A 16,119-nucleotide genomic window follows, 5' to 3' on the forward strand; every position below is an offset into this window, starting at 1 on the left:
AAGAAAAATATTCACATAAAATGTAATCGCTTTTTCACTCTCTTGATTTGAGGATGAAAAATAATCTGGCCCTTTTCTTCGTGGAATTCATTCTCAAAAAGAAAAGCACGCAGAAGGTCGCAGAAAAGCTGAAAGCATTTGTCTGAACTGGCAGTACTTTCTATTTCTCAAACCTAAACATGTCCCTTTAGTCTGCTCTACAGAACATAACACAAAAGCTTTTAGCACCTATCAATAGAAAAACACTGTTTCACTCCAGCTATCACTGATGTGTGTGAGTCACAAATATTTTAAAGGTGGAAGGGTATAGAAGAGTACTCTACAAGTGTTATCTACGCGTGCACACACACACACACACACACAGAGATATACAAACAAGTACCAAAGCACACCAACAGAAGGTCATCACATACAAAATGTGCCCAGGTAAGAGGTAAGATCTCTCTCCTCTAACTCCCAGGAAATGTCCGCATACATGAGCAAGAGAGTATGTGTGTGTTGTGTGTTTGGGGAGAGGGTGTTCAGAGGTTAAACTTGTACTCCTGAAAGTGTTCCCAGCAGAGATTAATCATTCCAGGCCGGGATGCATCATCACAGCCATAAATCATTGGGCCTGACCTCTCTTTCCTCTCTCTTGTGATATTAGTGAGGAGCGGTGAGTAGCGAGATTGCTCTCTGCGTGATGGTTACCACAAATGGTTTGCACATTACATATTTCAAAGTGCATGTATCTCAAGTCAGGTAAATATGGAAAAAGCCATTGCATCTCTTTCTTTCTGGAATAAAATGTGTCAGATATAAGTGAAAAAGGTACAGATACGTCTCTGTATGAATGCAGTTCATTCCAGTTTGCATGTTCAGATTTGCTGACATGTCTTTGGAGGGTGGGGTGGTGTAATTCAGTGGTCAGAAAGAACTTAAATGTCTCCAATCGCTAACAGCACCTTTTAAAACAAACATGTGAGCTCCTGTATTGGCACTAACCTAAGCCAAGTACACTGTTTAGTTTCAGATTCTCAAACTGGCAGCATTCAGGAGGTATTTTAGTCCTCTTCTGCTTCAGTTCTGCTTCTTGTGCAGTCTTGTCTTGAAATGCATAATCTTTTTTTAAGGTCACAGCACATTTAAATGGGATTGAGGCCAATGGGATTGCAGACTGACTATAGCTGGTCTTTTTTTTTCCTCCGGAGGTTTGCTGTTGGTACATGTTCCTTTGCGTTTTCCAAATTACATCAGGTTTGGTCTCGTGTCATCAGGTCATTGTTGCAGCAGTGCTAAAGAATATACAGGAATGTTTTTCCCCCTTCCTTCAGAGAGAAATTCAGGATTTCTCTCTGACGAACACAGATGTTATCACCTGCAAGAGGTCTCTGCAGACCCTTAGCGGTGACCCCAGGTTTCTGTGTCACCTATTTTAGTATTCTATTCGTCCCTTTACACTAATCACTGTAGGAGACCCACTGCTAGAGAGAGCAGCTGTGCTGCTGAATTTCATCTTTTAAATGGAGCTCTGAGAGTTTGCGCTTCCGTCAGGTCACGTTGGAATGATCGTATTTATGAGATCATAACTAGCATAACTAGGGCTTTCTTTGAGCCCTAACTTATTAAGACTCGAAGCATACTAATTTAGCTGGTTTGTGAGCCGGTTTATCCACAAACAAACTACATTTCCCATCACTCTCTAAATCAGCATGAGATACTTAAAGGTATAGTGGAGGATTTTCCCGAATTTTAGAAAAGAACCGCCCTCTCCACTTTTTGAAAAAATGCACATGCGCAACACTCTACCTGCTCCCGAAAGGGAACGCCTATTAAACGTGTGCACGAGACAGCATGCACAGGCCTAGTGCGTGACTTGTGCCAGGGCTAGCATCGCTAATCATAGCTTACATTAACTTTTACTAGCAGTGATTTTAAATGGATTTCTCCAAATAGCATGCCAAACTTTACCTGTCGAGTAGAAACTTCGCGACTGAGGCATCAGTGGGAAGGCCAACCTGTGGTTTTAGCGCACGCCAGCGTGTGAAATATTCTCCCAAAAACACTCTGGTCTTGTTTCTTTCTTCAGAGGCCTTTCTCTTCTTGTCATATAATTCGTAGACACTTTTTCTCTTGCGACCCTCAGACATTTTGAAAAAACCCGGTGAGAACGGCGAGCTTCAATGAATGGCTGAAACCGTAGCTCACCACACACATACACTCGAAAGTGCGCATGCGCAGAAAGCGAAAACTACCTAGGGACGAGCACGTACGACGGCCTTACGTAAACACATCACCAGAATGATTGACAACTAGGAGGACCAATAGTCTTGATGATCCACCCGGAAAAAGAAAATCCTCCACTATACCTTTAAATGCATTTAGATGTCAAGTACACGGTCATGGCTCTGGGTCATGGATCATAGGGACTTCTGATATCTGTCTGTTTTTCATTGTTATATTTTAATCACAGCTCAAATGACTGGAGCATCGGACTTACTTTCAAATGTTTTAGAAGTGAATAAAATGTATCTTTGATCATTAATTTTTTTTTATCTTTAATGGTTTAATAATTTGCTCAATAAAGATGGATTTATGGGTGTTTTAAGACATTTATGAATTTTACTTATTAATGTGTCTTAAAGCACTGCTAATCATCTATCTTATAAAGCAGAGATGTTCTATCCATATCTTCTTATAATAAATATTCACTTTAAACAGAACTGTAAAAAACACTTATGAATTTAATGAATTCAACACTCAGCTGTAGAAATATCTGAGTTTATTAACACACTTTTTCATATGTGTATTTATGTGAATAAAGCCTAAAATAAATCTGTTCATCAAATAAAGTGATCGTGTCTCTTCAGCAAATTTGGACTAGACAACTCAATTCATTTAAATTAGTTTTGCGATCTCTTTATGAACTTTTTGAAGTGTCAAAGTGGTAGTTGTGTGGACTGTCAATGGAGGGACAGAAATCTCTCAGATTTCATCAAAAGGATCTTCATTTGTGTTCCGAAGATGACCGAAAGTCTTACGGGTTTGGAACGACATGAGGATGAGTAAATGATGACACGATTTTCATTTTTGGGTGAAAAAACCTTTAACTAAACGTAAAACATATGAAAATACATCAATAGCTTTTTAGACTAAAGGACAATGTTTATAAAGCACTTGACAGGAGTCACACGACAGCTTGCATGACTGAACAGGAATGTGTTTATTTATTATACACCATGCATAAGAACAATTTGATTATTAATGTATTGATGTATTGATGTAAAATTACATTTCATCATGGGGCATTTCTTCCAACACAGTGGACTACTATTGAACCTGGAGATCTGGACTTTTATATTTTATTCATTGGTCCGCAAGACTAAATAAGAATTTAAAATGTTACAGAAATACACACCTTCTTTATTCTTGGTGCATTTACTTTCTTTTTTCAGCTTTTTTTCAAGTTTGTGGATAGGGAGAACCGGCACTGCTTCAGTGGCACATGATCTTTCAGAAATCATTTTAATATCATAAATATTTGGTGCTTAAGAAACATTTCTTTTTTTTATCAATGTTGAAAACAGTTGTGCTGCTTAATGTTTTTGTGGAAACTGTCGTACTTATTTTCAGGCGTCTTTGATGAATAGAATGTTCAGTGTTGAAAAAAAAATAGCATTTATTTTAAATAGAAATATTTTATAACATTATAAATGTCTTTAATGTCACTTCATGAATTTAAGGCATCCTTGTTGAATAAAAGTATTAATTTCTATAAAAAAATTATTCAGAAGCCAGCAAAAACTTAGATTTTGACTTTAAATAGTCTTTAAGACACTAAGCCCTGAGGCTGGTTGCATAAACATAGCCATTATGTTAAGACAGTGTCTTAAGTTCCAGTGTGACCCACTGGCAGTTAGTCAGGGGCAGTCAGTCTTGGTTTCCGGTATCAAATTAAGCTAATCTACGTTTTTCTGTAACTGATTTAAAAAAGCTATGAACAGTCTTAAAGAAAATAAATTGATTTCTAACTTGTAAGACTACTCTTAGAGGTTTATGCAACAGGCCCCTGCTGATGTCCACTTCAGAGTGCCCTATTAAAGCAACAACTCTCCTGTTGTGCATTCCTGCCTCAATCCCATCCTGCTTTGCAGCAATGAGTGCGAGAGAGACTGTATTTGTGCTAAAAGTTGCATCCAAGCTCTTATGTGCTTGTAAGTCTGTCTGGGTCGTGGATTTGACACCGTCACCTAGTTAAAGCTTATCGACAGCAACCTGAGCTGTGCTGAGTTGAGGTAAGCCGCATCTATCCGGTCTGACTAGAAATTAAACTATCAGCTTGTTAACTCTGTGGGCACCGTCGGCCTGACCTGTAATAAAGAGATACTGAAGAGACTGCTGGTGACAGATATTGTTCATCAGCAGTCTGATGTTCTCAGCTGCATGTGTGTGAATGTGGTTTTAGATGCATTAGAATTATTATACACTCCCACCCAACCCTGTAATCTCTTAATCTGCTGAGGACTGGAATCACGGGCTGCATCTGTCAGAGAGCTTGACAGGGGAGAGCCATACACCTAATGTGTCAACACACCACAGCACAGCATTTCAAATCTGGCAGTTTATGCCATGTCAACAGCCAAAATAGTGACCACCAAGCATGAACACACACATACACACACGCTCAACCATTAATGCATCTCTCTACCTCGGAAAAAACACCCCATCTATCAGGTCTTATTATCAGCTCTCCTTCACACACCACGGACCTGGCTGAAGGACGCAGGACTGGGGAGGGGGGCTTCATAATGATGCAGATGCTCTTATAACTGCAAACGGACTTAGCAACATCAGCCACGGCAATACGTACACAAACACTTCTACAAAAATGCGCACACGCACACACATACGAGTGAACTAGAGTTTTGCCTAATGATGCTAATTGGTTGAAAAGAGCTTATGTTGACAGTAATGAAGACTGATGGTGGTGTGTGTCCTCAAATGTGGTAGACGCTAGTGTGGGTATAAATAAATACTGTCAGCGCTAACCCAGATCTGAAATTTTGTGTACACACATAAAAGAAATAGAGAGAGAGATAGAGAGAAGAAACACACACATCCACACAACCTAGCAAGCCACTTAAATCCAGTAAATCCGGTAACACTACAGTTGTGTACAGAAAAAAAGTGTGTACAGAATTGAATGTATGGAAACGTATTTAATGTATGGAAAAAAAGAATGAAAGCTGACACTCCATCTCTTAGACTAAATGTTGATGATAGAGATGATGAAATCAATGTAAACATTATTATAAATAAATAAATAAGTGCACAACTTCTAAATGTTACTTCTGCAGTGTCAATCAAGGGACTGATGAGACTCTTGTTGCAGCATGAATGATCTAAATTACAGGAGCGTGTATCATCAAAATATGGCATTGTGTGTACAGTATGTTGCTCACAGTACTTAAAGGGATGTTTGACCCAAAAATGAAAATTCTGACATAATTTACTCACCCACAATTCATTCAAAATAGCTTCTTTTGTGTTCCACAGTAGAAAGAAAGTGATACAGGTTTGAAATTACAGTACATTGTGGTGATTAAATGCTTTGGGTGAAGCAAATTTGTGGGTGAACTATCCCTGAGTGTATAATATGCTAAGTGTTTATTGTTGGTGAGTATTTGGATGTTTTGTGCCATTAAAACCACTGACCTAAAAGAACATAAGACTAAAACATATATTTGAACAAGTTGGACATTTGTTGCTGTTTGTCAACATGTCTTTACGTTTAGCGTGAAAAATGGCAGTCTTACCAAGCAAGGCTTCAGGGTAAAGGAGGATGCAAACAGAAGGAGTTTGCATTCAGCAAAGGTGCTCAGCAGAGCCGGGTTGAGTCGAGCATCTGCTCTCATTTTGGGGTTCGTGGAAAGAGCCGTGCTGCTTGCGGCCCAAAGAAGGCAACGAGCCAGTGTGTGAGCTTAAGGGGGTTAAGGCCACACACAAACAAACACACAAACTTACAGAGAGAGCGAGTGAGAGTGAGCACTACTAAGTGTGATCTGCTCTCCACTGCTTGCTCTGCCATGTTAGCTGGAGTTACACTGTGCCAACTGGGCCAGGATGAGGGATTGTGTATGACATGCACGCCTGTCCGGTGTTAAAGCCGTTTAGCCGCTCAGAGTGTATGTGCGCTGAGAGTTATCTAAACATATACAGCTTACATCTAAATGTTCTGTCATCTTTCACACACACACACATCGGTACCAGGACGATGAGGTCTGGCAGGTGCCAACTGGATTGTGGGTTAATAAGTCCAATCTTCATCCCCTTGAACAGTGCATTCACATGAGTAAACAGCATGTGGGTTTTTGAGGACGGCACAACACACAGTTTCCCAGATTGTTAGTCTGTATCTGTGAAAATTGAAGAAGATTTGACTCATTCTGTTCAAACATCACACGTTCTCACTTCCTCGCCATCGGCTGATCTCTTCTCTGCGTCCATTTGATTTTGAGCTCTAATTGAGAGATACAGTACAGTACATGAGAGAGGGATCAGATGGAGGGAAGGATCGGGGGGAGATAGCACAAGCTATCAAAGCCAGAGGCCCAGCAGGGAGCTTCCATCTCTTGATCTTTTTTCTGACCGTGTCATTCATATCCTAGCGCAGCAATATCAATAAGTGCATTAACTCACCTACTTTAAAGTTTTCACACAGTAGGGACAGGTGAGATATAACAGCTATAATTCCTAATCATTCGGTAAAGTCATTCCACTTTCTTCTGAGACGACAAAAAAAAAAACACCACAAGCAAGCAATCCAGAGAGAGAAGAAGATAATTAATTCGACTTTGTAGTGATGCAATTGGACAGTCAGCACTTATTAGGAAGATGACCCTGGCGCTATCGTGACCCATTCACACAGCCAGTCATAGTCAGTTGTCATTAACATTAAATCAGTTCTTATGCCACAACAACTGAACATTCTGAAGGAAAAAGTTGTTAAAGGGTTAGTTCACCCAAAAATGAAAATTATGTCATTAATTACTCACCCTCATGTCGTTCCAAACCCGTAAGGCCATCATTCATCTTCGGAACACAAATTTTGATAATTTGTGATGAAATCCAAATTAACAGATAATTTTGATGAAATCCAAGAGGTTTCTGAACCATTATGACGTTGAAGAGAAGAGATTGTTAAATAAAGTCGTTATTTTTTGTGGTTTGTGGTGGATTACAAAAAGTATTCTCGTCGCTTCATAACATTAAGGTTGAACCACTGTAGTCACATGGACTATTTTAATGATGTCTTTACTACGTTTCTTGAAAGTTGCAATGACGTTGCTGCCTGTGGGTGGTTCAGAAACCTCTCTGATTTCATCAAAAATATCTTAATATGTGTTCCAAAGATGAACGTCTTACGGGTTTGGAACGACATGAGGATGAGTAATTAATAACAGAAATGTCATTTTTGGGTGAACTAACCCTTTAAATTGCACCTGTGCATAATGCATCACTTCAAAGTTGAATGAGAACCATGCTTGCACTTTGCCATCACAGCCATCTATCTGTATAAAGAGCACAAACACAGGGCAACCTATGTACAAACACACATAAAAGACCATCACTGCAAAACATGCCATATAAATATGGAACTTCTCATTGCAAGGATGAACTAACTCACCTGACACTCGACTGCAATTTAAACACGAGGAACAACTTTCGTGGTACCTGTAGCACTTACAATATAATTAAATTATTATAATTTTTTTTAATCGTCCGACTGACAGCCCAGACGTCAATGATTTTGCTTTTTTTTTTTTGACATATTCAGGCACCATTGTCCGTGCATGGAAAATACACTATTTGGAATTTCTCCTAGTGTCAACCAAAAAAAAAAAAAAAAAACATTTAAGTGTGAATAGACCTTAATGACAAACATTTCCTTTTTGCATGACCTGTCCCTTTAAATGCATAACAGCAAAAACACTGAATATTTCGCTATACGTTTTATCAAACAGTCTGCCTCCCCACCGCAGAAACACTATAAGGTATCTGCCTTTTCTGACCTTAACATAACATTAAACACTAATTGCGGCTACACCATTAGCCATTTCTGGCATATTCTCCAACTGCTGATGATACACGACCTTATGCGTCGCTGTCAATAGCCGGAAGGGAAATAGGTGCAGAGGGTCAGACGATTTACCGCGAGCACGCCGCGAGACGAGCGCGCGCCTCTCATAGATGGTCAGTGTCGGTATGCGGTCTCCATAACCTGGACTGTCACGTACTGTAAGCTTGTCTCGATTATGTTTCTCAAAAATCTAGCTATAAAAAAGACAAAACTGCACACTGGACGCCAGAGACAACAGTAAACAAGAAAGAAAAAAGAAAGAAAAAAAGTGTCGGCGCGTTTTGGCATTCCGCACCAGAAATAATGAGGATGAGGATGATGAAACCAGCGAGAAAGATCCACATTACCAGCAGTAAGATCACACGACAGGGTCAGTTTCATCAAAAGGATTTGTCAGAGAAACGACACGGTTGTTAAGTTGTATTTCCAGCATTCATATAAGTGTAGAAAACAGTCAGTTATATATAGACGTGTACTGCCAAAAGCGCAGAGCTTGACATAAACGTAAAATCTTACCTGCGCTGAACAGCCTGTTCATTTACCGAAGGAAACTTTTATTTCCCTCGGGGAGCACCTTCCAAACGCAAAGCCGACGAGTCGTCAATACTTTTCTTAAGATAGCTGTCAATTCCTTTAAATATAGCCAATAGCATCACACTTAAAAGCAACGGATAAAATGCCTAACGCAGATAATGCCTAATGAACACTGAATGGAGAGTCATTTAGACGATGGCCGTCCGTTGGGATCCAGCTGTCCTAAAATGCTCACACGGCTAAACACGGAAGATCGCGAGTCTCTACAACCTTCTGCTTTGATTAAGCGAAACAGAGGCGCGCGCTGAATGAGCGCGTGTGGAGGGAGATCGGACGCTACCATTCACACTGAGGGACAACTGACCGATACATGCGACTGACGGCTCAAGCATCTGTCCGAGGACATAAATGTTTGCGCTGACGGGAGTTATAAGTTGACAAACAGCCCTTCGAATCGAATTAAACCTCGTGAATGGCAGAGAGTGGTTTAACTGTAATTCCCTTCAAGAGAATTTACTCGCGCCTCAGGTACATGCCCCGCATGCGGGTGCACCTGCTTGAGATGTGAGAAGAATGAAAATCTCTCTCTTTTTTTTTTTTTTTTTTTTTGGAGTCTATAAAAAACATCAGTACATTTCATATTCTGAATTATTTGGATATGGTTATGCATGTAAGGGACAATAAGCAGGTCATTATCACAAAATAAACCCTGAAAGGGTGATCATGGCCCTGCTTATAAATAAACACATGCACATGAATTATTGATCTGAAGTGAAATAAGTGTAAGCCTAACAAGGAGAGATGAGTGCTTATACAGCGTTGTCATAGTGACCATTTTTCCAAAATATCTGACCTCTTGCCACAAATGACCAATGATAATGAAATATTCCACAGAGTTGTGTAATAGCTTAATCTATTAAGGGTTCATTTTGTACCAAGGCTAGTGACAAAACTGAAGAAATTCACTGTTCTATTTCTATTCTCTCATACTTTTTAAAATCACATTTACATTCGTTCAATTATACATTCAATTCAAAAGCAGCTTTAAGTTGCAGACAATGCTATCAACACACAAATCCCATTCAAACCAGCATTTCAAATCTATTATTTGTCACATTCTGATACTTGGAGCAAATCAAGCAGGCATATGAATCTCTTTTTGTTCCCAACAGCATTGACTGTAATGACCGTCACTGTCTAACAGAATGCAGCGCAACTCAAGGTTTAAACCTGTGTCATTTGCCATCACATACGGCCCCCAAATTGAGTTTATGTAGGTTTTTCACCTGTCTAAGGGATGTGTCTGGTGAATGTATTTTCACCAAAGTCATTTTAGCACAAGTCATGAACAGTAGTCTTTTTCTTATACATGACAAGTCATTTTAGGAGCTAGGGTATGTCATTATGTACAAACAAGGTGACAAAAATTTGGTCTTTCAGTTACACAAATTTGACTGCTTGTTTTTCATTAATGCACCTGCAGTGACATTACTTTAATAGGCATTTGAACAAGGCATGACAACAATGGGATGTAATTACAGGCTATAACGAGGGAGCCATTGTAGAGAATGTCTGCGTTATTCAACGCCAAACAAAGATCTAACAGCAGATTTCCCTATAGGTTGGGGACATTAAAACTTGATTATTTGAGAACACCTTGTTAGAAAAACCCCCATGGCTGCTGTTTGAAATGCACATTTCAAACATTTCTTACACTCTACTGGTGATTGTCTGATTTGGTTATTACACAGCATGTCTTCCGGCTTGAGATTTGTTCGGAGAGACAAAGATGGGGAGGCATTCAGTTTTGTCCATGTTGGCTTGTGCCCCCCACCTGCAACAAGATAGAGGCCAGTGAGAGAGAAAATGTTCTGTACCAAGCTGTGATTCTCTATGAGGTTATTCTCTCTGCTTCAAACCAACACTGCTCAGCATGGAGTTGTTTTCCTTGTCCCACAACCAAGATCAGTCGGCTTTAATCTCTGGTATGTTAGGTATTCGACTCGAAGATACAATTTCAACATTGCCACGACACTGACTATTTGTCCTCACAGAAACCCACCTTTACCTTTTGTCACAAACTGTCGATTCAGCTGTGAGTCACATGACGTTAAACCGAAGAAGTAAGAGAGAGAGAGAGAGAGGCATGAGTAAGTGTGCTGGCACTTCCCTAGTCTAAAGAAGCAGATCCACTTCTCAATTCTCACTCATACATATGCATGTGAAATAGCGCAATGAATATGGCATATTTATAGTTTGTTCACTTTGTTTGCAGATTCAGTCTAGGAGAAGGTTAATCTGAGAAATATCTAATAGATTCTTAAAATTATACACACACACAACCGTGCAAAAGTTTGGGGTCTGTTATATTTTTAAAATGTTTTTGAAAGAGGTCTCTTATGCTCACCAAGGCTGCAATTATTTGATCTCAAACAGAGTCAAAATAGTCATATTGTGAAATATTTGGTATTTTAAATGGTTTTGATTTTTTTCCTATGATGGCAAATCTGAATTTTTAGTATCATTACACCAGTCTTCTGTGTCACATGATCATTCAGAAATCATTCTAATATGCTGACTTGGTGCACAAGAAATATTTCTTGTTATTGTCTATGTATTTTCAGGATTCTATGATGAACAGAAAATTCTAAGAACAGCATTTAATTGAAACAGAAATCCGTGTCCAAACCCTGTGTGCTCTTACTCCCAGAAGTTTAAGTCATATCAGAGCTTGCTAAATTGAGACAGTTCTTTCCATTTTTGTAAGAATTATCCATCAGTCAACAAATGGACTGTGGGTGGTCTATGGGCATGTCTTCTGAGGCTGAGACTAGGCACATGAGAAAATGTTTCCATCGGAGACCCATTTACATGCAAACAACACACCAAAGTCACCTCATGTCAGTCATCAGTCTTTTTTCCTGCCAGAGAGGGAAAACATGATAGTCATGCTGTGTCTGTATAAGTTTGCATGCAAAACACACAAAACGTGTGTGTGTGTGTGTGTGTGTGTGTGTGTGTGTGTGTGTGTGTGTGTGTGTGTGTGTGTGTGTGTGTGTGTGTGTGTGTGTGTGTGTGTGTGTGTGTGTGTGTGTGTGTGTGTGTGTGTGTGTGTGTGTGTGTGTGCGTGTGCGTGGTCAGAACCTGTCAGAAGAGGTTCAACAAAGATATAAACTTGTAAACTCCACAAGACAACAAAGCAAACGTCATCTTAAAATTATGAGGAAGCATGAAATATTGCACACTGTATGAGTGCACATAGATGTTCAATATTTCACCCCTCGGCTGTATTCTAATTTCACCAAACACTGTATATTTATGAGCCAGAGCTTCACTTCTGACTCCGAATGAGAAGGGCAATGCAATCCTCTCCCTCAATCCACATCTGCTGCTATTAGATTTCCATCAAGGCTTAGAGAGTCACAGAGAGCAAAGGTGTGCTTGTAAGTATTCGAGACTGTTAGAATCAGCATGAGGCCAAGCATATGGAGAACAGAATGGGCCTTCTATTAGATGGGTTTTTTTTTTTTTTTTTTCAGGGCTTGTAGGAGAGCAAAATGTTCTCTCTTTTGGACGTGACTGAGATGCAGGAGTTAATTTACTACCCCCAACTGTTCTGAATGAAGAACACCTATATCAGCAGTGTTGAAGCTGCTTTCTTGAACCCTCAGCTCTGAAGTAGCCTGGCAGAGGAACATTTTGTGAAGATTAACTAAAGTCCTAATTCTCCTTAGCTTCTAAATCTTCTAAGACCTACCACCGGGAATGAGGTAGATGTGGGAAAAAACATGGGTTTATAATCTATAGCCTAATCTCACTCCTTTAGAAGCATTGCTTTGGTAAAGGTCAAATTACTTTGGAAAATGGCACTACTTGCAGGAATTAGTGTACATGAGACATTTTGCCGCATAAACCACAATGTAGGATACGTATTCTATTTCTCCTGATTGCTGCATAGCAACGGACATTCTAGCACATGTAACATTCCATTACTTATGATGACAGGAGATGAAGGAAGGTGTATCGATGGCTTTGATGTGCAATGAGCATTGCCTGATTGCTTTGCTTGCGTCATCATTCATAACAGTGGCAAGTTTCAGGGTTAATGATGTCATACTGCAACTGCAAGCATGGCTTTGTGTGCATGTTCCTAAACCGCATTTGTTAAATTTTGAGTATGATGTATTGCACTGTTAATTATTTAATCAATTTTGATTGATTCCTAAAATGCAAATTAGCTCATTAAAAACCTGAACTTATGGAATTACAAGTGATTAGCTTAGAAAGCAGTACTGGGGCCTTGTGGTTAAGAGTGGATATATATATATATATATATATATGATTTAGAGTTAACTGTATGCATATAAATGGACTGGCATAGAAAACAGCAAGTCCTCCAATTCTGTAATAATAATAAAGCATAATATTATTAATATGATTTCTCCATCTCCTGCATTGTGGTTTGTACAGCAAAATAACATTATTATTATTAATTTAACTCAGCTTTGTTCCAGCTAGAAAGCCACTAAACAAAATATAGGGGGGGGAGGGGGGGGAGGGGGGGGGGTCTCCCTCAGTAGTGGGTGGTGTTGGAGCACAGGCGGGTTGCCAGAAGGATGTTACAGAAGAAAAAATAAAAAGGGAGATAGGAGCCTGGGAGAAAAGTATCTGACTGAAGGGAGACGTGAGGCACAGCACAGCTGGCTCTTAATTGAATTTTTTACTCAGCACTTTCACAGCTGTTTTGCTGAGATGAATGAAGAGCTTATATCTGGCACACATCCCTTTGGACACACACATACACACATACGGTCTCCCTGCCTGGGTCACATGACTGGACGCATCCCAAACCTGCCTTGGAGACAAATACTCACCCAACATGTCCACTGGTGTGGAGTGAGTTCCTGTTTCCAATTCATTCTCTTTGGGAGCCGAGTGGCAGTCCCACGCAGGGGATAGTGGGATTGACATGAGAAAGCAGTGAGAGCATCAAAAAGTTTATTAAGGACAAAAATGCAATAGATAAATAAACCTCCCTCCTGTATTGCTGTTGTTCCGTTGTGCCGTTTAGTAGTGTATTAGTGCGATTCGGCCTCACTTGGCGATTCTTGACCAGTCTTGTCAGCCTCTCCTCAGGACATCCCAAATGACCGTCTTCTGCTCCATTTGAGTGATTCCTTCACAGTACAGTTGACAACAAATGAAAGCCACCTCATTAGATCCCTAAGCCCTAAAGCTAATGGGCCACAGAGAAAACAGGACTCAGCTCCATCCATTAATTATAATAATAACAATACCCAAGCTCCTCTGGCAGATATTTGCTTTTCTTTTCAATTAATTTCATCACACACACTTGAGGGAGAAGACACGGAAAGTGTTTGGTAAGCTCCGCATTTATAGTAGCTGTAGTAGTTGAACTGGCTGATCTTTGGGAACCACAGGATGAAACACTGGAGGGTGAAAACGTCCTGGTGTGCTGCCCAAATAGCACTGCAGAAAGAGGGAGCTATTCAGCGAATTCATGCTAGTGCCCACGAGAGAGAAAGATAGAGAAGCTGTGCCAGAGAGACAGGAGAAGAGATAGACAGATTCACAATGCAGATAGGAATTTCCCCCAGAAGAGGTGAGGCACAGAGGGGAGGAGCTTTGACTTTACTCTCACCTCTTATCTTCTCTCTCTCCTCCTCTCGTCCTCGGGGGCTCATGCTAGGTGTTTAAACACTCCGGCGAGTGCAATAGGACATCGCTGGATAAGACGGAGAAATCCGCAGAGTGGAAAATGTGTTTATGTCTGTATGTCATCCATGCATAATTCAGGGTTAGAGCTCAGCATTTCCCAGCTGGCTCCTCAACTGTCCAGTTTATTCTTACCAACTGCAGGTTTTAAACTTTGAGAACAAAGAATGCTATTTATAAAACAAAGAGAGACAAAAATGACATTTTCTTAATCAATTTTTTAAACTTGTTTTTCAGTAAAAATATACATGGCCCTACAAATGTACAAACGTGTAATAGGACATTGGTAACAACACTTTTTTCACTTCAGTCAGTATGTGTAACAGGAAATATGTCTCTATATTTTGTTACAACAATATGTATTTACCCAAGTTTTGCACACGCAGTCTTAAATACTGCAGGTACCAGTTTGGATATGAATGTGTTTTATTTCCAGCCATGTCAGGATGTCAAAAGCAGATTTACTTTCACAGTGGCAGAGTTTTTCTATTTTTATTTTAGGCAGTCTAAAGGACCTTGTGCTGTTCTAGTGTTAACCCACCTGCAGATACACAGAAGTTTTACTTCAGAATATGTTACACTGTTACACAAACTTTTAAACGGTAGTGTACATATAAGTTTATTTTTCTTATTACATTAACCTTTTTCTTGTGTCAAAAATAATCCTCAGTAACTTGTTAGATTTACATTGAAAGTAGCAAAATCTTGTATTTAATAAACTATTCAAGGTGTCCTATTTGAAAAAAGGTTTACCTCAAAACAATTTAGCTTCTCGAGTAAAAAAAATAAAATAAAATAAAAAAATCTGAAAGGAACAAGTTTCAGTCTGTTTGCTTGCCATGAGAAGGTGGGCGTTGGGGGAAATGGGCACATGCTCCTGCCAGAATGAAATGCAGAGACTTCCCAGATTGGATTTCTTTAATGAATTCAGTGATGCTATGAAGTCATTTATTTTGTCACTGGCACCAGATATATTGCCGTACACGCAAACAAACCAGAGAGATGACATTTTCACTCTCGTGATGTGTTGTCATGAACCAAAATCAACAAGTCTGACAACATATGCTTCCTGCTTTCTGCTTGATAATGGAGCACACAAATTTCACACCGGCAAAAGGCATGACTGACTGTGATGTCAGACAGCAAGAGACATGACTTGAATCAAATGCAGGATGACAGTGTTTAAACACTCTTGCAGATCATCTGTACATATAAAAAAACATCAACAAAGTGTGACATATCTTCCTGCCAACAGCTGATGATGGTTGAAAGATGTAAAGATGTAAGTCCTAAAACTGAAAATGGTGTTGTAATAATGGCCTAAAAAAGATGTATCGCTTAGCCTAAATTTTCTGGCACTGTTATCAATCTCATGCCGGAGTTCTGAAAACACATTATCTCACATTTATTGTTGCAGTCCATCTGGCTGCACAAGTTCAAAATCCATGATGAAAAACTCAGACAGATGACTCAAGAAATGAAAGTGAGGTAATAAGGCAATTAACATCCAATCAGTGTATATCTGTCCTTCCAGAACAAACTTTAAACCAGATTTTATAATATAATCCCTCTCTCAAAGTGATATCAGCAGGTGTGCAACAAATTTTCAAGGGGACAAAAAGCTTGAGGAGGATGGATCTTTTGAAATGGATGCAATGTAAGCTGGTATAAAAGCTTGCTCATTCTTTTCTTTGTCAATGTTTGTGGGGACTATAGACTTGTGCTCTTCT

At 39.6% G+C, this 16,119-nt stretch overlaps 1 protein-coding gene across 1 annotated transcript in view; it reads right to left on the reverse strand.

Annotated features, from left to right (window-relative positions):
* The window catches only part of tenm2a (teneurin transmembrane protein 2a), a 305,507-nt gene extending 296,551 nt beyond the window's left edge, over positions 1–8,956 (reverse strand). Inside the window, exon 1 of the mRNA XM_084430309.1 lies at positions 8,636–8,956. The gene's annotated coding sequence lies outside the window, so the exon portion shown is untranslated. The remainder of the gene's footprint in view (positions 1–8,635) is intronic.
* Positions 8,957–16,119: the final 7,163 nt, after the last annotated feature.

The sequence above is a fragment of the Rutilus rutilus genome, assembly GCF_951802725.1.
Source record: "Rutilus rutilus genome assembly, chromosome: 14".
Classification (NCBI taxonomy): Eukaryota; Metazoa; Chordata; class Actinopteri; order Cypriniformes; family Leuciscidae; genus Rutilus; species Rutilus rutilus.